The 13,556-nt window shown below is 35.5% G+C and overlaps 1 protein-coding gene across 4 annotated transcripts in view; it reads right to left on the bottom strand.

The window, feature by feature from the left end:
• The window catches only part of SGCZ (sarcoglycan zeta), a 749,844-nt gene that overhangs the window by 34,553 nt on the left and 701,735 nt on the right, over positions 1 to 13,556 (bottom strand). The gene's annotated exons all lie outside the window — the stretch shown is intronic.

Genomic DNA, 13,556 nt, shown 5'->3' with positions numbered 1-13,556 from the left:
CTCTGATCAAAGATCCATCCCCTTCCCCTTTCTTATTTCCCAGGTAAGTATATTTGAGGGAGGGATAGATCACAATACTCAGTTCTGTCTTTCTACAAATGGCAGAGCATGAATGAAAATGTGGAGAGGAGCTCCTTTGTAGTATATCATTAATTCTTTTTTTTTAATGTTTATTTATTTTTGACAGAGACAGAGCATGAGCAGGGGAGGGGCAGAGACAGACGGAGACACAGAATCCGAAGCAGGCTCCAGGCCATGAGCTGTCAGCACAGAGCCCCACATGGGGCTCGAACTCACAAACCGTCAGATCATGACCTGAGCCGAAGTCGGACGCTCAACCGACTGAGCCACCCAGGCGCCCCTATCATTCATTCTTTAAAGACATAGGTCTCATGGGACACTTGGTAATTCTCCCCCACACAGTGCCCACTTTTATTAGAGTAATTATCAATAGCAATTTAATTTGGCTTCTTTGGTACTAAGGCTCTATCTAAAACCATAAACTGCTCAGAATCATTTCTATAGAGTTGACTTCATGTGAGGTCCTGGTTACCTGAACAGGTCATGCACTCTAACACTTTGCTCAGGCAGTTGAATGGTATTCCATCTACACTTTCATTTATTGACTCCATGTGATTTTCCTGGATCCCAGAGCTTTTCCATAGTTTAACTGAGCAAAATAAAATGATCTTCCTTTACAAAAATACAAAAAAAATATTGATGACAAAATCTCATTTTTGTTCTTTTGTAATTTCACATAGATGTTTTAGATCATTCCATCTGGATTAATTTTATTTTCTTTTGGTTTAATCTTCATCAAACATTTTGGTGTAAAAATGTCATGTCTGCTCCTTCAATGGCCCCAACACCAGCTTAATAATACAAATTATACAAAATAATACAAATAATGCAAATAAAATACATAAATTTTAAACCTATAAAATAAAGTTGCTTATGCTTATTGTGAAGAACAATGAAAAATGTATTGATTCAGTATATGAAAAACAAGCAATGATTTCTTCAGTAAACATGAAATTTTCACTAGAAAATTAGAGCTAACACCTAAATTCCTTAAAAATAAGTGGCTTTGTATAGAAATATACTGAGATCACCAGACAACTCCTGTACATAAAACAGCAATGCAGACCTTGATCTTGAGTCAGAGAGGAAGAGATTTTTTTCAAAGACAGTAACATGGTTTCATCTATATTATGGTTCTAAGGATAAATTTACAAGGTTCTGCAGTAGTAAATTCCTAAGATTACAGATTTCAATTTACAAGCTAAAAGCTATTGGCATTTGTTGACCTCTCACTGGGTTGGTTTTACTACTTGTTGATGTTTTGTTAAAGAGACTGCAAGGCATATGATACATAGACTATCAGAGCAATTATTTCTTCATGGAGTTTGCTCTTTTGATATTTTATAAGGTATTTTATTTCTGTGAGCGGAAAATTATTAGGAATAAGGTCTTTGAAAATAAAGTAACAGTTTTAGATAAAACCCTAATTTTGTGATGGTGGTGAAGGTGGCATTTGAGAAAACATTCCAATGTATAAGTTTTCATATCCCAACGAGAGACCCCTTTATCATTTTAAGAGGATATAACTTCCAGAAAAAATAGTTATCCATCTGTAAAGTTTAAAAATTAATTTCCACTATTCTATGACTTTGAAGACTTCCCAAACGAGATGACAAAAATATAATTAAAGAACAGTAGCAATATTTATTTTCAAACATGGAATGGAACATATAGTAACTTAGCACAGAACATATCAGCGAAAGTAAAAGGGGAAAGCTATCAAAGCTTTAATTTTTCAAAGAGGATTAAAAGCTGATAGAAGTCTTAATTCTAAGTATCAGTATAGAAAATTATTGATGATTAAAAACAAACAATTCTTGAAGAAATAATGTATAATCATATCCCCTAAGGGGCTAACTTGAAAACTGAATAAAATAACATAAATAAATTACTAACTATAGACCTCCAGATAATGAGAAAAGTACTCTTAACTTCTCCATTATTGTCCCAGAATGAGCCAAGGGGGTAATAATTAATAAGCAATAATGATAATCTTAAAAGGAAATCAGTGAAAGAAGATAAAAGCCATCTGAAGCAAGCACATACTCTCACAGCCTAAAAAGTCAAAATTAAAATACATATTTCTGGGGCGCCTGGGTGGCTCAGCCGGTTGAGCACCTGACACTTGATTTCAGCTCAGGTCATGGTCCTGGGGTTATGGGATACAGCTCCATGCTAAGCATGAGTCTGCTTAAGATTCTCTCTCTGTCCCTCTCCCTCATTCATGCGCTCTCTCACAAAATAAATAAATAAATAAATAAATAAATAAATAAATAAATAAATAAATATTTCCTTTGTAATTTTTGAAAGCTTATTTGTTTATTTTGAGAGAGAGAGAGAGAGAGAGAGAGAGAGAGAGAGAGAGAGAGAGAGAATATGAGCAGGATTGGAGAGAGAGAGAGAGAGAGAGAGGGAGACAGAGAATCCCAAGTAGGCTCTGTGCTGGCCGCTTGATGCAGGGCTCAAACTCATGAACCTTGAGATCACTACCTCAGCCAAAATCAAGAGTTGGACACTTAACCAACCAAGCCACCCAGGTGCCCCTAAAATACATATTTCCTTGGAATTGGGAATTTTTACAAATGTCAGATGATTAGTAAGGTTGCCAGACTTAGCAATTAAAAATATAGGGGATCACATTAATTCTGAATTTCAGATAAATATGAAATATTTTTAATATAAATGTGCAATATTTGCATGGGTCATATTTAGAGTAAAATTGATGTGTTGTTTATCTGAAATTCAAAATTAAATCACTATATAGTATGCCTGAAACTAATATTACACTGTATGTTAACTAACTGGAAGTTAAATAAAAAATAAAAAAATATTTTAAAAATAAATGAATTGTAACCTATCCTCAAAAAAATATTTCAACTGGGCATCATGTATTATACCTGGTGACCCTAACCATCAGTCAACATGTATTTGGTACCAAGAGTACAGATGTGTAAAGACCACATTTACTCTCATTTCAGGAAAAGAAGGAATGTGTGATGAATTTTCACATTGTAAGCTATAAAGTCCACGGAAACCGAAAAGACAGAGGGGCAGAAAAAGGACAAGAAGGTGCAAAACGCAGATGTTTACTTATATATCATAATATATATAATATGTATGTAACTTGTTGAGTAAATAAACTTGTTTTTAAATTTTATTCTATTGTATTATTTATTTATTTTAATGTATTTGATTTATTTTAATTAACTTTTTTAAGTTTATTTATTTATTTTTGAGAGAGACCACAAGTGAGGCAGGAGCAGAGAGAGAAGGAGAGAGAGAATCCCAAGCAGGTAGGCTCTGCATTGTCAGCACAGAACCTGATGCAGGGCTCGAACTCACAGACTGTGAGATCATGACCTGAGCTGAGGTCGGATGAAGCTTAACCCACTGAGCCACCCAGGTGCCCTTTATTTATTTATTTTAGAGAGGGAATGAGAGCACGTGCACAAGTGAGCTGGGGAAGGGGTATGGGCGGGGGGGGGGGGGGAGAGAGAGAGTGAGAGAGAGAGAGAGAGAGAGAGAGAGACAGACAGCGAGAATCCTAAGCCAACTCCATGCTCCCAACATGGAGCTTGATCTCACAACTCTGGGTTCATGACCTGCGCTGAAATCAAGAGTCAGACCTCCAACAACCCAGCCACCTAGGCGCCCCAAATATTTGTTGTTTAATGTTGTTTTAAGGGACCATTCAAAAGGGTATAATGTTCTATTCTGCTTGACTATATAGATGTTGAAGGGTATATCAGTTTAAAGTGATGATGATGTTTTAAGACTTGGGGAAAACATAGACTGTTGACTATTGTAAAGGTCAGGAAAGATGAAACAAGCAAACTTTTGGGTCAAAAAAACACTGGATGTCATTCAATGATAACAACTGGCTTCAAAACCAAGTAAGCAGGATGGCATATTCTGCTTTGCTGGGGAGGAGAAAGACTATATACATGGACTGTGATCCTACTCCACATTTAAAGACAGTTTAAGACAGTGTAAGTAGAATGCTACTTTTTACAAATGACTAACATAAAATGCCATCCTCCGCACAAAATGAAAAATGCCATTAAAATTAAATTTACATATCCCTCCTAATGTGGTTATCCATACTCTAAATGTTTTACTTGAAGTTGTTTGCCATTAGCCCCAGAACAGAGGTCACAAAAAAAGAAACCAAACCAAAAATACTTGGTGTTCCCAGGTTCTTCCTCGAGTTTATAGTAACTAAATATGTATTAATATTAATATTAATATTTATATTCATGTTCATTTATATGTATGTATGTTCTGTGAAATGTGACGTTTTTCTGGCCACTAGCTTCATAAATTCCATTACAGTTAATTTCAGAGAAAATTTTATGAGGTCATTGGCTTTGTGTGGGACACCTGTGATCAGTAATACACATGGAAGCAAAACAAAGATACTCCTGTGCTTTGAAATATTAATTTGACATAAATTATCTCATTTTTTCTCACAGACTTTTTTATTTGTTTAGAGAGAGAGTGAGTGGGGGAGGGGCAGACAGAGAGGGAGAGAAAAAAAATATCTCCAGCAGGCTCCACTCCCAGCGAGAACGTCGAAACATTGGGCTCAAGCTCACAACTGTGAGATCATGACCTGAGTCGAAATTAAGAGTCAGATGCTTAACTGACTGAGCTGCCCAGGGGTCCCTCTCACAGACATTTTTAATGTAAGTAGATAATATATTGTTTACATCTGAAAAATGAGGAAGCTGTAATCAGAGAAATTAAATACCGCGTTGGTGAGCTAGAATTTTGGCCTTCAGGTTTTCTGATGTATACACTAGGCACTTTGAAGTCAGCAGACAGAAGGAGACAACTCCAGCTCCTTCATTCTTACCTAAATGACTTCAGCAAATCATTTCATCTGTCCAAACTTCAATTTCCATAGATATAAATAAAGATAGAAATAACAACCTTACAGGTTGGGTTAGGGTTTTCTTAAATAGGATATAAATGTGCCTGGTTCGCTGTAAGAATTCAGTATTCCTTAATTCCCTCTGTCACTTTTATTTATGAAAATCAGCCACAGAAGACATACACATTGTGTTTGTAGAGTTAATGGCCCACCATGGGTCCAGTCGTTAGTACGTGAAATCACTGATCCTAAAATGTCAGCTTCAAGTTACATGGTCTCATGCTGAATTCTGAAATCTGAAATTTAGACACTGTAAAGAGATTCTTAAATAGTGAATTAATTTTATTAATCAAGACTCTATTCAGTAGTCAAGGAATTCCCTAATGCAGCTGCTTAGTTACCAGATACGATCGATCAACACCCAAAAACCTGAGAAAGAAGTTTCTTCTAAATAGTTATGTCCAGCATAATCTCCCTTTTAATTGAACTTTATCCTAATGCTTAAACAACTGCAGAAAAATGAAAACAAAAATGCATAGCAGGTCCTTTACTAACTACAGTGGATAGCTGCGATTTTTCTGTGTTTTATACTTAGCTCTCTGCGTGGGGTTATCAGAAATTCATCATAGGAGTAGCTGGATTGGTAAAACAGTCATTAACTCCACCAGGGCTTTACCTCCCTTTTAAAAGTCAAGGGAAGGGGCACCTCGGAAGTTCCACTGGTTAAGCTTCTAACTCTTGATTTGGGCTCCAGTGTTGATCTCATGGTTCTTGGGATTGAGCTGTGCTGGGTTTGTGTTCACAACATGGAGCCTTCTTGGGATTCTGTGTCTCCTCTCTGAACACCCCCCCCCCCCACCAAAAAATAAACTTTTAAAAAATAGACAAAAGAAAAGTTAAGGAAAGAGTAGTACAGGACGCCATTCCTGAGGATATTTCTCTTCTCAATGTGAAATCTCAGTCATGGAATTTATAAGAATTCCAAGCTAGCAATTAGCACTAAGAACTTAAAGAGGTGGAATCTCACTAATGGTAGCAGCAGCACCTTCAATATCCAGTCCATAGGACAGTTAGGAGACTTAAATAATAAGAATAAATAAACTTTAGATGGACAGTACTTTAAATTCCTCCACTGGAATGGGGCTGAAGTCCAGAGTGAATTCACTGAGCTCTCAGGGGCAAAAGTATTCCTATTTATTCATTATCGCCAAGTTTGAACCTGTGCTATTGAATGCACATAAATTCTTTGGTTAATTATATTGAAAGTCCCTTTCCATTGTAAATTATAAATTATATAAAATTATAAATTATAAAATCATAATTAATTATAATTTCAAATTATAAAATCTTTTTTGTATTGTATTTGAGATCAGGGGCCTTTTTCACTCTGTAGTGCCACTTCCTAGCACTTTATCTGGTATAAGATAGACTTTCATTAAATGTCTCTCTGAAGTTGTTGCAAGTGAAACGAAGAACATGGCAGCGCTTGCTGTCCAGGAAGAGACTGGGAGTCCCTAGGGCCTCCATATCAGCTGTCAAAAGGGCTTCAGGAGAGAAGGCTAAGGCCTGGCATGGAATATTAGCTGTTCTGGAGAGTGAGAGAGAAGAAAAAAGAGAAAAGTCAGATGGAAGAGGAACAAAGGAATCAGGAAAGGCACGCCGTGGGAAGGAGGCCAGAGAGAAGTAGAAACATTTAAATTCTTGGATACTGCTTCTGCCTAGCATACAAAACTTTTGTAATCTGAGCCCATCCACCTGCTCAGACTTCTTCTCCTTTACTTAGCTATGAAATCTCTTTATTAATTTTTCCCACCTTTTCAGGTAAATGTAATCTGTTCATCCTCTCAACATATTTAGGGTGTACTACCTGTCACACTCATTCTAAATTATGTGTTATTCCCCATCTAAACTAAAAAATTACAGACATATTGCTCATATTCCACTGTATTCTTGTACACAACATGGTGCCTTACATATTGATGTATCAGTAGCAATATTGATAACGATCAATATTTTAAGGACCTTCTCTTGAAAGTTTTTCTTTTCCTCCTGTTCTTAGTGCTAGTTTAATGAATAGTAGAATAGTAATTCAGAAACTGGGCAGGGGGCGCCTGTGTGGCTTAGCCGGTTAAGCATCCGACTTCGGCTCAGGTCATGATCTCGTGGTTCATGAGTTCGAGCCCTGCGTTGGGCTCTGTGCTGATGGCTCAGAGCCTGGAGCCTGCTTCAGATTCTGTGTCTCCCTCTCTTTCTCTGCTCCCTCCCATGCTCATGCTCCTGCTCCTGCTCCTGCTCTGTCTCAAAAAGAAATAAACATTAAAAAAGGTTAAAAAAAGAAAAAGAAACTGGGAAGTATGCTGAGATGCCCTCCTGTGTTCAATTTCAGTATTAGTTTACTTCTTTCCACAACTTCAATATCACTTTTGTTTTCTCTCAGTTATTCCTCCATAGCACTGCCATCTAACACTCTAAAACAAAACTTATTGTGCAATTCTCACTTAAAATGCTTCCAGAATCCAATCGCCTATAGAAGTCAAGCCCAAATGCCTTAGTAGAATTTACCTCTTAGCAGTGCTATCTATGCATTTTACACTTGAGTGACAATAAAACTCTTGCCGATTTTGAAATGTTTACGAACTGTCATGAATACTACTTCGTCCCAATTTACCCCTCAGCCTCTCTCCCCTTTGATAATAATCTCTACAGATTTTTGAGGGGCTGATTCTAGATTATTTTCTCTGTGAAACAAACATGTTCTGGGTCCTTTCTGCTCTTCCTCTATCTGGTCAGCATCCTCGGCCCCTTGTGAAAATTCCTGGTATAGCATTTATCACATTGCTGTGCAATTTGCTTTGAATTATTATCTGGTAACTTATGAGTTCGTTGAACTCAAAGACTTCGTCTTAACTAATTTTGTACACTTAGCACTGATCTTCTGATATATAGTTGAGGTCAGTAAGTGAAAGAAAGAATTGGGAATGGAAGAATGAAAGCATGAACGCATTAACAATTATTCTATTTATAATTTATGTGTAAAACATGGGAACTTCCTGTTTCTTACTATATTTCTCTGTTCAACACTTCAATACAAATCAGGTTATTAATAGCCTGAGGTGACTATCTACTATCTGCATTTATTAAAACTGTTATTATGAGCCTAGCCAATGTTAATTATTCCAATGAAACAAGGAAACAATATTGTTAAATTGTCTGTCTAACGGAAACAAAGAACACCATGTTGTTCATTTGAAACTGGAGAATAAGCTGCCAAAATTTCTGAAAATAAATTATTGCAAAATCTGTTTTTACTTTTCAGTCAGCATTTTTTATGATTTAAAAAATATCTCAAGGCGTTTGCTCCCAGATGCCAAATCATGTCCTCTCTTCCACCTCTGAAGGTTTTCAGAAGATAAAAAGATAATGGGAAAGATACTTAATTAGATGGAAAATGCATTCGAATAAAACTATTTTCTTCAAGATGCAGTATATTTCAAAAATATTTGATTTGTCACCAATGAAAAAAAGACTCAAATATATCAAGAGTAGAAATAATATGGGGAGCCCTCCTACTCATGTTTTATAACCTTCAAGTAGCTTGTATTATACTAGCATTTGCTCCTCTGAAGAGGGGAGAATGCCTCTTCATTTGTTAACTCATTCTATGGCTTTCAATGAAGCAAAAATAATGGAAATTGTAAAGTATGTATGACGAAAACAGAAGGGAAAAGAAAATAAATTATTCTCATATTGAATGCATATGTAGTTTGATGAAAATTACATCTAAGGAAAATATACAGAAATAACCCGTCCTTCAAATTCCTTCCTCCCCCCACAAAATATTAGAATAGTTAAGAAGAGCTCTCCTCATTCACTCTGAAGATATATTTTTCAGGAAATAATAAGAAATTCTAAGGTCTAAGATTACTGACGTTGTCATTTTGCCCTTTAATGATCACTAAAGGAATGGGTAGCAATATACATCTGGGGCTCTTGGAAAATCCTAAATGAAAAAATGTCACCAAGAGCATATCTTTAGTAAACATAATAATCATAAGATTCTATTGTTATGGATTTGTTAAAAGGCAGGAATGTCTGAATCGATTTATCACTACGTTATAAACATTCTAACAGAAATTGAAATATAAAACTATGAAATAACTTGATAACAAATGGACTACCTATATTGGGGTTTGTTTTTTTTTTTTTTTGTAAAAAAAAGTTCATAAAAGAGTAGTTCATGGTAAGATTTAGAAAATTAATAAAACCAGATCTCTAGGTGAAGTATCTTTTTACCACATTTAAATAGATTTTTTAAGCTTTGAAATATTTAATCTAGGGACTCCTGGGTGGCTTAGTCGGTTATGCGTCCAACTTTGGCTCAGGTCATGATCTCACAGTTTGTGAGTTCGAGCCCCGTGTCAGGCTCTGTGCTAACAGCTCAGAGCCTGGAGCCTGCTTTGGATTCTGTGTCTCCCTCTCTCTCTACCCCTCCCCTGCTCACACTCTGTCTCTCTCTGTCTCTCTCTGTCTCTCTCTCTCAAAAATAAATAAACATTAAAAAAATAAAAATAAAAAAAGAAATACTTAATCTAGTAGTCTATTTTGTTTTGATGTTAGGCATTTTACCTAACATGCAGATGGTATATCTAATACTAGTTTTGCTTCTTTAAGGTCATGTTCATTTTTATGCATGCACATTTTCTGTGTACCCCTCTCCTTTAGAAACTCAGACATTCCTCAATCCATATGCCATTGAAGCTTTTCTGATCCTTGTGGAAATTCACTTATCTAAAAATCTGCTGTCAGTTGCAAGATAAACTCATGTTTCTTTAGGGAAGAAAAGTGAATACCTTAATTCTGCCTTTTTGTTATATTTTATGCCTCGGGTTCTTCACCCCTATTTAGATTATTCTCTGAAGAGAAGATGGGCTTTCTACTGCTGTTAGCCAGAGACAGGAAGACTGTGATTCTTACTGGCACACCGTGCTGATCACTATCTGATGGAATGTGCAAGGAGAGGGACTCATCATCTCAGCCATACTTTTATTCAATTCCTTAATCCCCTGCTCCTAAGATTTTTGATACAATGCCATCAAATGGGTACATCTCCATTGTTTTTATGGGAAATAAAAATCAGTAGGGAAGTTGTCCAAAACAGAGAGTACCTGATTGTCTTCAGTGGCTTCAGATATTACATTCTTTATGGATTTATTTGAACCTTCTACAATCTTTTTTTTTTTATTATGAAAAAACACCCTCGTATACTCAAAAGATACTAATTCTGTAAATATCTTTACAAGCCTCAGCTACATGGTTAATCTGTACAAACAGACATGTGAACAAAGCTAGGACTTTTAACATGATCTCTCATTAAACACATCTTACACTCTCCTCAAGAAGCCCAAGTGATCCTAAAACATCACAGTTTTACCTATCATTTTCTGAGTATCTCTGTTGATGTGGACAAAGTCAGAATCTGGAATCTTTGCGCAGACAACTTGCCTTGATATTTATGTTTTCAGTCACTTAGTAATAACTGAGTTTTATACCAATTCAGGTGAAAAAATGAAGTCTCCAAAGCCTATCCTGTAATAGCAGGATAGTGTGGCATCCACAGATAGAGCCCAAATGGGAAACAGCTAGGTACACAGACATCGGAAAGCAGTTGTTAGTGCCAAAATAAATTTCCTTCATCCTTTTATTTCTATGAGGTTTCACTTTTTTTTTTTTAACTTTTTGTTGTTCCAGATTGCTCCTGTGAGTTTTATGTTATCAGCTGCCATGTAATTCATTGTGTGCCAATAGGTAAACAAAGAGCTCCACTCTCTTGGGTTTGTTTTTTACCCACAAGAGGACTGGTAGCATTACTTTTAATTAATGTAAAGAATAGCAGGGTTTTTTTTGTTTTTTGTTTTGTTTTGTTTTGTTTTTACCAGAACTAACCCTGCTTTCCTCTGTAATGATACCTTTAGCATGAGCACCCATCATATTCCCAGCTGGGATTGTCATGAATACCTCTGCACCATACTTGGAGCAATTCCAAGCAGAGTAAACCATTAGAGTTTTAGGCAAATCATAACCAGTCTGGGTATCCACAGTTTGTAGGTAAGTCCAGGGATCTTCAAAATTCTTGAGCTGTCACATCACCCTGATTTTAAATGTGTGGTCTGTGTGCCACACTAAGTAGCTTTAAAGATGGTGGTCCTCTGAGCTACAAAATAATGCTTCAGGGTTTTATAGAAATCAAATCTTTTTATATAAATGGATCTGTGCTGGTAAGTTGGGGGGTAATGTACAACAGAACCATGATTCATCTAGATTCGTGATTTTACATTTCTGGAATACACTGGTATACTCACCAAATACCTCACCAAATGGACCTGTTAAGCAGAGACACAATATTCTGAGTATAAAGTTTCCATGTTTTTCCAGAAAGCATAAGTTGTGACACAAACATACATATCTGTGGGTGTGTGTATATGTGTGTGTGTATGTAGAGTATAGCATCTCACTGAGGACTACCAGACCCAACTAGTTTAGTTTGTGAGTCCTGACAATATTATCCAAATAAAATTCCAATCAAATAGAAACATTTTCGGAGAATTGGAAAAGAGAAAACACGACGCCTTAATATATCAAGGATATTTTCAATACCAAACTCAGACAAGAACAACACAAAACAGAAAATTTAAAGGTTCACATTTGTTCATGGGTATAGATACCAAGATCCTAAAGAAAATATCATGTTGAAACCAACAATCAAGTAAGATGCATCAGGGTCTTTTCTTTGGCATTTATTATAGGAATATAAGTTTTGTTTAACAACAGAAAATTAACAAAATTACCAAGAGTAACTTATTGCTGGAGAACATTACCTAATCATATCAAAAGATACAGATATACCACTCAAAAAGTTCAAAATTCTTCCGTGATTAACTACATCGATCACAATTACCTCCTTTTAGGAAAATGGAGGTGAACTTTCTCCCACAGTTAAGAGTCATCTACAACAAAACCTACAGCAACCTCAAACTTCCTGGTGACACATTAAAACATCTCATTTACGAGCAGCAGCAGTACAAAGGTGTGATGTGGTTTCACCTTTCGTCTAGAATCACCACTTCAATTCAGCTCCCCACTACAGTTCTTGTACTATCCCTTGGTCGGAAGGGAAGGAAGAATGAAGATCCGTGAAAAGCATATTGTTTGGGGAAAAAGTAACAAATTTCTCATGCTTCATGTATAATACAGTTTTCTACACAGAAAACCTAAAAGAACCTAAAGGTAATTTAATAACATTAGAGAATTATTTTGACTCAAAATTTAATGAAAGTTCTGGAAGCCCTTTATAGAATGAATCATTGAATTTAATCAAAAGATATTAAAGCCATTTTAAATGTAAGAATGTAATGTGATAACAAATAAGATATTAACTTAAAGTTGTTCATTTTCTCCAAAAACTTGAATAGATTTAATGCAATCTCAGGTCATCAATGATGTTTTCATGGAATTTGACAAGCTGATTGTAAATCTATATGGAAGAATATTGGGCCGAGAATAATAAAGCAATTCTGAACCCCGTCCCCAATTTCAGTAGGAAGATTTTTCCCTACCACATAACAAGACACAGATAAGGTTCAAGTTACTAAGTTGGCGTGGCTGTGGTAAAAAGAGAGAAATAGACAGTGGAATAAAGAAGGCTCCAGAAACTTACCAAAGAACTTACATCTGTATGCAAACTTGATTTATGACAGTCACTATGAAAAATAAGTGAGTAACAAATGATTATTCAATAAATGATGCTAGGATAATTGTTTACACATATGGGAAAATCAAACTGTATTCATCACTTATGCAAAATAAATTTCAGCAGGATTAAAAATGTGATGGGTCAAGTTATAAAATATGTAGACGACAACATAGGAGAATATCTTTTTGACTTCAGATTAGAGAAGGATTTCTCACATAGTAAAGAAAAAAAATGATGATACTCATATACTGAAATTAAGCATTTCTGCTGAACAAAGAGCATCACAAGAAGCTGAAAGGCAAACCTTGACCTTGGGGAAGATATTTGCAGTACATATAATTGACAAAGATCAATTTCCAAATACCAAAGAACTCTAAAAAGTAATTGAGAAAAATTAAACTAATAGAAAATGACTAAGAACTTGGGGAGACACTTCACAAAATAAAAAGGTAATTAATATTCAATAACCATCTGGGAAAGACAGTTCATTTGTAATCAAATGAAACAAATTAAAACTGCAATGTGGCACCAAGTTACACCCTCTAGTCTTGCAGAAACTTTACAGTGAAAAAACATATTTCTTATGGGAAGGTATGGATAAACGCTTAAGACAGAAAACATATAAAAGTTTAAGAAAACAAATTTGACTATATTAATATAAAATGTTTCTTAACAATAAAATATACCTTAAACAAAGTTAGATACTAAAACATATACATAGTCAACAGCAAATATAACTGATAAACAATTACCATATATAACTTTTTTTCAATGTTTTTATTTATTTTTGAGACAGAGAGAGACAGAGCATGAGCAAGGGAGGGGCAGAGAGGGAGGGAGACACAGAATCTG

The sequence above is a fragment of the Acinonyx jubatus genome, chromosome B1 (genome assembly GCF_027475565.1).
Source record: "Acinonyx jubatus isolate Ajub_Pintada_27869175 chromosome B1, VMU_Ajub_asm_v1.0, whole genome shotgun sequence".
Classification (NCBI taxonomy): domain Eukaryota; kingdom Metazoa; phylum Chordata; class Mammalia; order Carnivora; family Felidae; genus Acinonyx; species Acinonyx jubatus.
Note: the sequence above shows the minus strand (reverse complement) of the source record. Positions and strands in the feature narration are given on the sequence as shown.